Raw genomic sequence first — 13,180 nt, forward strand, 5'->3', positions numbered from 1 at the left:
TATTTTTCACTCAAGATCAAAGATCTCACACATCAGAAGGTGGAGAACTGGAGAAAATAATTAGCAATACAGTTAAAAGAATATTTGACTAGGAAGCCAGATTCCGGTTTTAGAATTAGTCACTTAATAACTTGTGCTTCCCTGGTGGCTCAGATGGTAAAAATCCACTTGCAATGAGGGATACCTAGGTTTGATCCCTGGTTTGGGAAGTTCCCCTGGAGGAGGGCATGGAAACCCACTCCAGTATTCTTGCCTGAAGAATCCCATGGACAGAGGAGCCTGGTGGGCTACAGTATATGGGGTCTCAAAGAGTTGGACAGGACTGAGCGACTGAGCACACATACCACCTTGTTTGTTATCTATCCCTCTCGATGCCTCTACTTCCATCTCTGCCAAAGGAAAGCTTGTACTACATAATCTCTGATGTCTTTTTCTATTCCAGAATAATTATACTTCCATGATTTTAATCATGTAATCTATGACAAACCGAATTGACTTGTAGTAGGGTCTCACAAAGTTCGGATCATCAAAATATATGTATATTTAGAGATCCTCAGTGTGGTTATGGCAACCCACTCCAGTACTCTTGCCTGGAAAATCCCATGGACAGAGGAGCCTGGTAGGCTGCAGTCCATGGAGTTGTGAAGAGTCAGATATGACTGAGTGACTTCACTTTCACTTTTCGCTTTCATGCATTGGAGAAGGAAATGGCAACCTATTCCAGTGTTCTTGCCTGGAGAATCCCAGGGACAGTGCAGCCTGGTGGGCTGCCATCTATGGGGTCGCACAGAGTCGGACACAACTGAAGCAGCTTAGCAGCAGCAGCAGTGTGGTTATGGATGTGACTCTGTTAAATTGCTGGGACCAGGAGATAAACATTAAAATTAACAAAAATACCACAGTAGTGCTAAACATTTTAAAGCTTCTGATATGCAATCATTAAATGTATAATCACTGTGTTAAATATGTGATGGACTAAGTCACTAAATAAGAAAATAACAGATGACATTTTATGAGATTATATATTTTTAAAATCTAGCTTCAAGGCTATTAAATTAACACCCTATCATAACAAAGTTATATTCTGATTGACTTCTCCCTTGCAAAGAATTAAAAGAAAGGTACTTAGATATTTTATTCTCATGAAACCAACATATCCTTAAAAATTATTGAGAACACTAAAAACTATGGTTTATATAGGCTATCAATATTTACTGTATTAGAATTAACACAAATAAATTCCAAACATTTATTAATTTAAAATTGAAGATAATCAGCCATTTAAAAATAACATCATTATTTTAAAAACTATTTAATATCATTTATATCTGTATATTTATAGATATATTTAATATCTATATATCTATTTATATATTTAATATTTTTATATATTTAATATCATTTTATATCTATCTGTTTTTGAACTCATTTCATTGCAATGGGTTGTTTTGATTGAAGCATTTTAGGCAAATTCTGTCTCCACAGAGATGTAGTTGAAAAGAAAGAATATCTTGATAGCCTTTTCAAATTATTATGGATATTCTTTGATTCTACACAAAATCTTGAAAAGCAGTAGTTTCTTAGAGGCTAGTTGTTGCAATAGGAAACCATATGAATGAAACTGTTGTATTAAATTATGCTAAAATCCCTCAATCCACGTCACTTTGTGAGGGAATCTTTTGATGTGCCTGATTTTGTAAAATATTATGCATTGGCTGTTTGTGAAGTATAGGTTTACTTAGTTCACACAGTCATACAGATCTCCCCAATGCTGACATATTTCATCATGCAATATCACCACCAACTTCATTATAAAACTCTCCATTTATAAGGATTAGTTACATTTTATAAAATTCTCATTTTCACTTCAGAGTTTAAATTTTATCACAAGCAACACATTACTATTTATTTTTCCTGAAGTGATTGACTCACTTTATTAGTTTTCAGTAAACTGTCTGTAAAAGAACTAAGTCTAAATTACCATGGTAGTGTCTGTTAGTTGCTCTTTCAAGTAAAAGTGGCGCTATGTGATAAACAGCAGCTACTTCAGCTTTTGACTCAAACGTCCAAGAACTTTCCTCAAGACAACCACCATCCTTCAGTATGCAACAGAGGTGTTTATGCATGTTTTCATTTGTAACCTAGCATATTAAAGAAAATCTGTACTCAGTGGGCAAGATTTAATAAAATTAATATTTATTGCTTCATCAAGAACATTCTTAAATGAAACAAGAACTTTTTTTTTAGAGCCCTTAAAAGGAAAAAGATGAGCACTAAGGTGCTAACAATTTTAAACATCACTGCTTTGATTTTATCAGTACCAGTGTCAGCACAGAGCAACCACAAATGATACTTTAGTTTTGATGTCGCCAGACCATGAGAGACTCAGGGATATCTGAGGGTAGATGGTACCCACTTTAAGAAACACTGAATTAGACTTTTCAAACCAAACAAATACCATTTTAAACCTCCCAAAATATCTTATAATTGACTAAAAATCTACTTCTAAGCAACACGTTGAAATTGCCTTATCATTCATAGAGAAAATAAAATAAAATTTGAACAAGGCAGATAGAAAATGTAAACATGGAAGTACATTTAGGAAAGATCATGCCATAGAAAAGTATAACATGGTATAAGGAGAAAAACAGATTTTAAAATACACATTAATCTCATAAATACTGTTTTCCATACCTTGTAATTTATGATCTTGAAATGGTTCTGACATTAGATTGCATCTTCTCCTTTGCCTGGCAGCTGTTGTAAATGGCCCTAGAATGAAACTCTTGAAACCTTCCTCTGAAATCCAAAGTATATGAAAGACAATACCATCTCCTTCTTGACCAGGACTTGGGTCTTTAAACCTGAGTCAGGCATGCACCATGATTTCAAAATGATTCTTGACAATCTGAAGTCAGTCACATGCCATCTTTCTCTAGCCAATCATAGGGTGATGCTAAAAACAACAACAGGTCAACTGAGGCATTTTCTAACACACCTATAATCACCACTATCATTATTCCTGGCTCTCTTCCAGAGATCTCTGACGATAGCACAGATCCTATTTGGTCCTACAGCTCCCAACATGTAGCAAGAAAACATCATGCTTAATTTCTTCTCTACAAGGATGATGCAGCTTGCCCAAAGTCTCATAGTAAATTTAGGAGTGAAAATGTTGATGAAAGAACTTGGGTATAGAATCCTTATTTCAAGAAATACCTTTTTTACTCATATTACTTTATGCTTTTGAAGAAAATGAATGGAAAATATAACCTACAGTAATAACTTTAGAGTATCATTTGCTAGTACATTAAATTTCTGATGATGAAACATTGCAGCATGAAACTAATATTTATTCAGTCCATACTTGCAAGACACACTTTTAATCACTAAACAATTGAAGGATTCAGCAGATATTATCGTGACATAAATTATTCACAGTGCTTTTAGTGTCTGATAAAAACATCTAATTCAAAAGGTTATTGAGTAAATATCCCGAGAAAATAGTTTTGCAGCTACATTTTGGCTTTAAATTATTGCTAATTAACAAAGGAGATATGTTCAAACTACTCCATACTATGTTATTGGTGCACCCTTGGCAGTAGATTGTATCTAATACTTGAAACACGAGTCAACAAAGAGTTATATGAGGGTGGTGATGGAGTCCAACTTTTGCAACCCCATGGACACTAGCCCTCCAAGCTCCTCTGTCCATGGGATTTCCCAGGCAAGAATACTGGGGTGGGTTGCCGCTTCCTTTTCCAGGGGATCCTCCCAACCCAGGGATTGAACCTGCGTCTCCTACATTGCAGGCAGGCTCCTACACTGCAAGTGGATTCTTCATCACTGAGCCACCAGGGAAGCCTAAAACGACTCCTTAACAAATGCTCATTCTTCAAAATTTTTGCTGAATCCTCTACCTCTTCTCAGCTACTAAATTTTGCAAATTCTCTGGGCTCAGCCTTCACATGTTTTCTATTCAGATAATTTCTTCAGATAATTCCTATTTTTTCTCTGTCACAGTTGCCTGGCTCATCTAATTCCTTTGTTTCAAATGCACTCTCTATGTCCAAGAGTCCTAAACTTACATTTCCAGTCATTATCTCCTCTCTGAACTCCATACTTGCATATCAAAATCTCCACTCAGCATACTCACTTGTATTTTACATAAGCATCTTATGCTTAATATGTACCAAATTTAACAATTAATTCTCCCTAGCCCTATAACTGCTTCTTTCAGCACTTTCAAATAGCAACAAACTGCATTCTTAACCCATTTGGTTATGACAAAAACCTTAAAGTCATGCTAGACTCTTCTCCACATCCAATTCATTAGAAATTCCATTCACCATTGCAACGGAAAGAATAAAATACTTAGGAATATATCTACTTAAAGAAACTAAAGACCTATATATAGAAAACTATAAAACACTGGTGAAAGAAATCAAAGAGGACACTAATAGATGGAGAAATATACCATGTTCATGGATTGAAAGAATCAATATAGTGAAAATGAGTATACTACCCAAAGCAATTTATAGATTCAATGCAATCCCTATCAAGCTACCAACAGTATTCTTCACAGAGCTAGAACAAATAATTTCACAATTTGTATGGAAATACAAAAAACCTCGAATAGCCAAAGCGATCTTGAGAAAGAAGAATGGAACTGGAGGAATCAACCTACCTGACTTCAGGCTCTACTACAAAGCCACAGTTATCAAGACAGTATGGTACTGGCACAAAGACAGAAATATTGATCAATGGAATAAAATAGAAAACCCAGAGACAAATCCACGCACATATGGACACCTTATCTTTGACAAAGGAGGCAAGAATATACAATGGATTAAAGACAATCTCTTTAACAAGTGGTGCTGGGAAATCTGGTCAACCACTTGTAAAAGAATGAAACTGGACCACTTTCTAACACCATACACAAAAATAAACTCAAAATGGATTAAAGATCTAAACGTAAGACCAGAAACTATAAAACTCCTAGAGGAGAACATAGGCAAAACACTCTCCGACATACATCACAGCAGGATCCTCTATGACCCACCTCCCAGAATATTGGAAATAAAAGAAAAAATAAACAAATGGGACCTAATTAACCTTAAAAGCTTCTGCACATCAAAGGAAACTATTAGAAAGGTGAAAAGACAGCCTTCAGAATGGGAGAAAATAATAGCAAATGAAGCAACTGACAAACAACTAATCTCAAAAATATACAAGCAACTCCTACAGCTCACCTCCAGAAAAATAAACGACCCAATCAAAAAATGGGCCAAAGAACTAAATAGACATTTCTCCAAAGAAGACATACAGATGGCTAACAAACACATGAAAAGATGCTCAACATCACTCATTATCAGAGAAATGCAAATCAAAACCACTATGAGGTACCATTTCACACCAGTCAGAATGGCTGTGATCCAAAAGTCTACAAATAATAAATGCTGGAGAGGGTGTGGAGAAAAGGGAACCCTCTTACACTGCTGGTGGGAATGCAAACTAGTACAGCCACTATGGAGAACAGTGTGGAGATTCCTTAAAAAACTGGAAATACAACTGCCTTATGATCCAGCAACCCCACTGCTGGGCATACACACTGAGGAAACCAGAAGGGAAAGAGACACGTGTACCCCAATGTTCATCGCAGCACTGTTTATAATAGCCAGGACATGGAAGCAACCTAGATGTCCATCAGCAGATGAATGGATAAGAAAGCAGTGGTACATATACACAATGGAGTATTACTCAGCCATTAAAAAGAAAACATTTGAATCAGTTCTAATGAGGTGGATGAAACTGGAGCCTATTATACAGAGTGAAGTAAGCCAGAAGGAAAAACATAAATACAGTATACTAACGCATATATATGGAATTTAGAAAGATGGTAACAATAACCCGGTGTACGAGACAGCAAAAGAGACACTGATGTATAGAACAGTCTTATGGACTCTGTGGGAGAGGGAGAGGGTGGGAAGATTTGGGAGAATGGCATTGAAACATGTAAAATATCATGTAAGAAACGAGTTGCCAGTCCAGGTTCGATGCACGATACTGGATGCTTGGGGCTAGTGCACTGGGACGACCCAGAGGGATGGTATGGGGAGGGAGGAGGGAGGAGGGTTCAGGATGGGGAACACATGTATACCTGTGGTGGATTCATTTTGATATTTGGCAAAACTAATACAATTATGTAAAGTTTAAAAATAAAGTAAAATTAGAAAAAAAATTAAAAAAAATTATGCAGATAAAAAAAAAAAAAAGAAAATCCTAGCATCTCTACCTTCAAAATGTATATTCGAATCTGACCACTAGTCATCATCTTCACTAATACCACCATAATCCATGATCTAATGACTAGTCATCTGAATTACTGCATTGTCTTCTAACTGGCATCACTGCTTCCATAATTAGCCCTACTCAGTCTATTCTGTATACAATGATCAGAGTAACATTATTGAAATGTCAGTAAAGTTATGTTGCTGTCTTGAATAAAACCCTCAAATGCCTTTTTGGCACAGTCAGAACAAAATTAAGTCTTATCTTAGCAGGCAAGATCATGTATAGTCTTGTTCTTCTTGTTCTCCGGCATTTCCAACATCATCTTCACTCAGTTCCAGACATGTTGCATTTAGTCTTTGTAATTTCTATTCTCTCTCTTTGAAGCTCTTGCTGCAAATACTTCCAAGTCTTGCTCTTTCACTTCTTTTACATCTCCGCTCTGATGTTACCTTATCAAAGGAACTTCTCTGACCATGTTGTCTAAAATAGTTACCTCATCGCTTTCTATTCACAGCCTCTGCTTACTTCTTTTTCTTAGCATTTATAGCTTGTTATCTCTACTCTCTTTTTGTGTACACTATACATATGTATATTATATTCATGTATATATATTAATTTATCAATTTATTAATAGAATGAAAATATGGGTTATCTCTTGAGTAATAAATAGATTAATCAATTATTCATTCATATGGACTTGTACATAAACACTATTTATAATAAATAATTTTTGAGTCATTTGCTCAGCTTTATCTAGTAGCCAATGCTTAAACAATTCTTTGATAATAAAGCACTGGAACTTACTGCTGGAACTATATGTACTATATAATATTTTGTAAGTTGAAAAAACTACACATACATATATCAGATCAGATCAGATCGGTCGCTCAGTCGTGTCTGACTCTTTGCGACCCCATGAATCGCAGCACGCCAGGCCTCCCTGTCCGTCACCAACTCCCGGAGTTCACTCAGACTCACGTCCATCGAGTCAGTGATGCCATCCAGCCATCTCATCCTCTGTCGTCCCCTTCTCCTCCTGCCCCCAATCCCTCCCAGCATCAGAGTCTTTTCCAATGAATCAACTCTTTGCATGAGGTGGCCAAAGTACTGGAGTTTCAGCTTTAGCATCATTCCTTCCAAAGAAATCCCAGGGCTGATCTCCTTCAGAATGGACTGGTTGGATCTCCTTGCAGTCCAAGAGACTCTCAAGAGTCTTCTCCAACACCACAGTTCAAAAGCATCAATTCTTAGGCGCTCAGTTTTCTTCACAGTCCAACTCTCACATCCATACATGACCATAGCTCTAGTATAAAAATAAAAACCAACTAAGTGAAAACAAGTAATGACTATTTATTCAGAGCATGCTATATACAGCCAGGGAGTCAGCCACCATCATTTGTGTTTGGCAGAGACTCAAAGGTAGGCACAGTGGGGGAAGCTTTATAGTATTAAAAAAGAAGATTTCAAATATGCCCTGATTGGGGGCCACTAGCATAGGAAAACTCTAAGAAGGTTAGTTAGACATGAAGCATTGTATTCGATTGGATAAAGCATGCCTATTTCGCTTTCTCTGGTTGGCCCTAAGTTGGAAGTGGGGGAAAATATTAGGAAAGTTATCAGTTATTAACTAAGACCAAATCATTTGCGGCTGATTGCATGTTGTTTGGCCTTCTGGACTGGTTGTTGCAGATAGTGGTTTGGCTTTGTGGGCTGGTTGCCAAAGCAAATGATAAGGGTGCATCTTTTTATATGATCTGGACATTGCCTGTTTGTATTTTGAACCTCTAACTAGGTGACTTTTAGTAAGCTAAATATAATTTATTATACACTCTAAAATATTTTATAATAATAATATTTTAACATTATCTCATTTAGTATTTTTTTTGTACTCAAAAAGGGAATACCTGGAGGTACCTCCAGGTATTGCTGTTGATAAACATCTACAAGTAACAGACTCTCCATCTGAATCCACCCAATCTGCCCTCTTCTCCTTTCTGTTGATCTTGCATCAATTGTTCCTATCTGAGGCTCTTGTTCTTGGGTCCTAACACTGATCTCCACTAATATATCAAAAGATGTCACTATAGAAATTAATGGTCTTGCTCTCCTGCAAGCAATTTTTCTACTTTGTACTGAATTGTTGTTTTTAGCATACAACCATGTTGGATAAACCTACTTTTAAGAAAGAAAGAAAATCCTTGAAAGCCCCCCTAGCCCAATTAAGACACTGCCTCATTTTTTTTACTTTGCTTTTGAGCAAAATTTCTATAAAGAATTGTTACTTTCTAGTAAATTAAAAATACCCCCCAAAAAGGAACAAAAGTGACTGATAAACATGGGAAAATTTGTAATCTCAGTAGAAATCAGGGAACTCTAGATTTAGAGACATATCATGGGCATCCATTAAATGAGCATTTAAAAATCTCTTTAATATCAGATCTCAACACAGATATGGAGAAAAGGTCCTCTCATACGCTGCTGGGGGAAGTACAAATTCTTTCCTCAAGTCTTTCTAAATGTTAACATTATGTTTATTTAAAAATCTATCAAGCAAGTGCTTCTCCCTTCCTTCCTTACTTCTTTGTTTTCCTTTTTCTTTCCTTGGGTGTTTTCTCCATTCTTCTTTTAATAATTCACTCCCAAATCAATTAAATGGGTCTGGGGGACGTAGGTGTCTGTGGTGGTGGTGGTTTAGTTGCTAAGTGGTATCGGACTCTCGAGACCCCTTGGACAGTAGCCCACCAGGCTCCTCTATCCATAGGCTTTCCCAGGCAAGAATAATGAAGTGGGTAGTCATTCCCTTCTCCAGGGGATCTTTCCAACCCAGGGATGAAATCTGCCTCTCCCGCATTGCAGGCAGTCTCCCATATTGCAGGTGGATTCTTTACTGCTGAGTCACCAGGGAAGCCTGTAGGTGTCTACATGTGGAGGTTAAAAAAGCTCAACTGGGATGAGGGCATCCATGCAGGGAAATGCCAGTGGCAGCAGGCTGGCTTAAGTCTGGAGTCGTGAGAGTATGTTCACACAGGAGCTCAGGAGTGGGAAGTAGTAGATAGAAGTAGTAGAATGAGCAGGAGTCAGGTAATTGATTACTCAGTAATAGCTTGACTGACTTTATTTATCTGGGGTCCAAAATCACTGCAGATGGTGATTGCAGCCATGAAATTAAAAGACACTTACTCCTTGGAAGGAAAGTTATGACCAACCTAAACAGTATATTGAAAAGAAGAGACATTACTTTGTCAACAAAGGTCCATCTAGTCAAGGCTATGGTTTTTCCTGTGGTCATGTATGGATGTGAGAGTTGGACTATAAAGAAAGCTGAGCACAAAAATAGTTTCAAAATTGATGCTTTTGAACTGTGGTGTTGGAGAAGACTCTTGAGAGTCCCTTGGACTGCAAGGAGATCCAACCAGTCTATCCTAAAGGAAATCAGTCCTGAATATTCATTGGAAGGAATGATGCTGAAGTTGAAACTCCAATACTTTGGCCACCTCATGTGAAGAGCTGAATCATTTGAAAAGACCCTGATTGAAAGGAAAGATTGAAGACAGAAGGAGAAGGGGGCAAGAGAGGATGAGATGGTTGGATGGCATCACCGACTCAATGGACATAGGTTTGGGTGAACTCCAGGAGTTGGTGATAGACAGGGAGGCCTGGCGTTGTGCGGTTCATGGGGTCTCAAAGAGTCGGACACGACTGAGTGACTGACCTGAACTGAAACAAGTAAATATACCAAGAAGAAAAGGGGGAGCTAGGTTTCTCATAGTATGAGAAAGAAGTTACAATATTAAAAGAAAGAAAGCTTGAGTGAATCTTGTAACTTTGCATTGAAATTGGAGATATTGTGATGAATTTAGTTTTCACTACAATGATAAAGATATATAGATGTAAATATGTATATACATATACATAGGTAGTTACTGATACACATATCTTCATTAGCTCTGTCCACTAAGAGAGCTTGGTAGAAAGAATAACCCAATAACAATGGTCACATCTAGCATTCAGATCTTAGTTTCTAAATACCATTCTCCACTATGGTAACCAAAGATTTTAGAGAAACAACTGGATCACAAAAAGCACAGGATGAGCTTGGAACATTTTGTCCTGACAGAAATTATGGAAGTACTCAACTGTGGGAACTTGTCAAAAAAACACTAAAGCCATAGTAAAGGGGACATCACTGTTCAAATCTATGATAATTGTTGAATCCAGATAAATGATATAGTAACAGATTATAATTCATTAAGTAAAATAGGAAGCTACAAAGCAACACTTACAAATAACTAAATGTTACATTCATGTTTCTTTATTAGAAATAGTTTTGACTTACAGTGGGATATCCACAATGAATGTGAAATGAATGATGGAATTATATAAAAATCATCTTTTGGCAATCAAGTTAATAATGACTGATTCAGGCAGAAAAAATTGGATGAGAAATCCATTAAGTGAAAGTTGATGAAGAATAGAATATTTGCATAGACTTGGCATATTTCCCACAAATTACATATGATTTAAAAAAACTATCACCATGAAAAGGCCTTAAAGACACCTTCTTAGTTAAATGATGAAAATTAATGGGACCAGCAATGGGGGAAATCAAAATTGTGGTCCATTTGACAGGATATAACAAATACAGTCTGAATTTGGCTATAAGGAGTTCATGATCTGAGCCACAATCAGATCCCGGTCTTGCTTTTGCTGACTGTATAGAGCTTCTCCATCTTTGGCTGCAAAGAATATAATCAATCTGATTTCAGTGTCAACCATCTGGTGATGTCCATGTGTTTAGTCTCCTCTTGTGTTGTTGGAAGAGGGTGTTTGCTATGACCAGTGCGTTTTCTTGGCAAAACTCTACTAGCCTTTGCCCTGCTTCATTCTGTACTCCAAGGCCAAATTTGCCTGTTACTCCAGGTGTTTCTTGACTTCCCACTTTTGCATTCCAGTCCCCTATAATGAAAAGGACACCTTTTTAAGGTGTTAGTTCTAAAAGGTATTGTAGGTCTTGATAGAACCGTTCAACTTCAGCTTCTTTGGCGCTAGTTGTCAGGCATAGACTTGAATTACTGTGATATTAAATGGTTTGCCTTGGAAATGAACTGAGATCATTCTGTCGTTTTTGAGATTGCATCCAAGTACTGCATTTCAGACTCTTTTTGTTGACTATATTGGCTACTCCATTTCTTCTAGGGGATAAAAGTAGATAGAAGCACACAGTAGTAGATATAATGGTCATCTGAGTTAAATTCACCCATTCCAGTCCACATTAGTTCACTGATTCCTAGAATGTTGAAGTTCACTCTTGTCATCTCCTGTTTGACCACTTTCAATTTGCCTTGATTCATGGACCTACTTTCCAGTTTCCTAGGCAAAGACTATTAGAGTTTTGCCAAGAAAATGCACTGGTCATAACAAACACCCTCTTCAAACAACACAAGAGAAGACTCTATACATGGACATCACCAGATGGTCAACACCGAAATCAGATTGATTATATTCTTTGCAGCCAAAGTAGAGAAGCTCTATACAGTCAACAAAAACAAGACCAGGAGCTGACTGTGGCTCAGATCATGAACTCCTTATTGCCAAATTCAGACTGAAATTGAAGAAAGTAGGGAAAACCTACTTAGGTATGACCTAAATCAAATCCCTTATGGTTATACAGAGCAAGAGAGAAATAGATTTAAGGGCCTAGATCTGATAGATAGAGTGCCTGATGAACTATGGAATGAGGTTCGTGACATTGTAGAGGAGACAGGGATCAAGACCATCCCTATGGAAAAGAAATGCACAAAAGCAAAATGGCTGTCTTGGGAGGCCTTACAAATAGCTGTGAAAGAAGAGAAGCAAAAAGCAAAGGAGAAAAGGAAAGATACAAGCATCTGAATGCAGAGTTCCAAAGAATAGCAAGAAGAGATAAGAAAGCCTTCCTCAGTGATCAATGCAAACAAATAGAGGAAAACAACAGAATGGGAAAGACTAGAGATCTCTTCAAGAAAATTAGAGATACCAAGGGAATATTTCATCCAAAGATGGGCTTGATAAAGGACAGAAATGGTATGGACCTAACAGAAGCAGAAGACATTAAGAAGAGGTGGCAAGAATACACAGAAGAACTGTACAAAAAAGAGCTTCACGACCCAGATAATCACGATGGTGTGATCACTGACCTAGAGCCAGACATCCTGGAATATGAAGTCAAGTGGGCCTTAGAAAGCATCACTACAAACAAAGCTAGTGGAGGTGATGGAATTGCAGTTGAGCTATTTCAAATCCTGAAAGATGATGCTGTGAAAGTGCTGCACTCAATATGCCAGCAAATTTGGAAAACTCAGCAGTGGGCACAGGACTGGAAAGGGTCAGTTTTCATTCCAATCCCAAAGAAAGGCAATGCCAAAGAATGCTCAAACTACCGCACAATTGCACTCATCTCACACGCTAGTAAAGTAATGCTCAAAATTCTCCAAGCCAGGCTTCAGCAATATGTGAACCGTGAACTTCCTGATGTTCAAGCTGGTTTTAGAAAAGGCAGAAGAACCCGAGATCAAATTGCCAACATCTGCTGGATCATGGAAAAAGCAAGAGAGTTCCAGAAAAACATCTATTTCTGCTTTATTGACTATGCCAAAGCCTTTGACTGTGTGGATCACAATAAACTGTGGAAAATTCTGAAAGATATGGGAATACCAGACCACCTAACCTGCCTCTCAAGAAATCTGTATGCAGGTCAGGAAGCAACAGTTAGAACTGGACATGGAACAACAGACTGGTTCCAAATAGGAAAAGGAGTACATCAAGGCTGTGTATTGTCACCCTGCTTATTTAACTTATATGCAGAGTACATCATGAGAAACGTTGGACTGGAAGAAGCACAAGCTGG

The 13,180-nt window shown here is 37.5% G+C and overlaps 1 protein-coding gene across 1 annotated transcript in view; it reads right to left on the bottom strand.

The window, feature by feature from the left end:
- Positions 1–13,180, bottom strand: part of LOC109560042 (transmembrane serine protease 11F) — a 123,282-nt gene that overhangs the window by 90,806 nt on the left and 19,296 nt on the right. The window lies entirely within an intron of this gene.

This window comes from Bos indicus, chromosome 6, assembly GCF_029378745.1.
Source record: "Bos indicus isolate NIAB-ARS_2022 breed Sahiwal x Tharparkar chromosome 6, NIAB-ARS_B.indTharparkar_mat_pri_1.0, whole genome shotgun sequence".
Taxonomy (NCBI): domain Eukaryota; kingdom Metazoa; phylum Chordata; class Mammalia; order Artiodactyla; family Bovidae; genus Bos; species Bos indicus.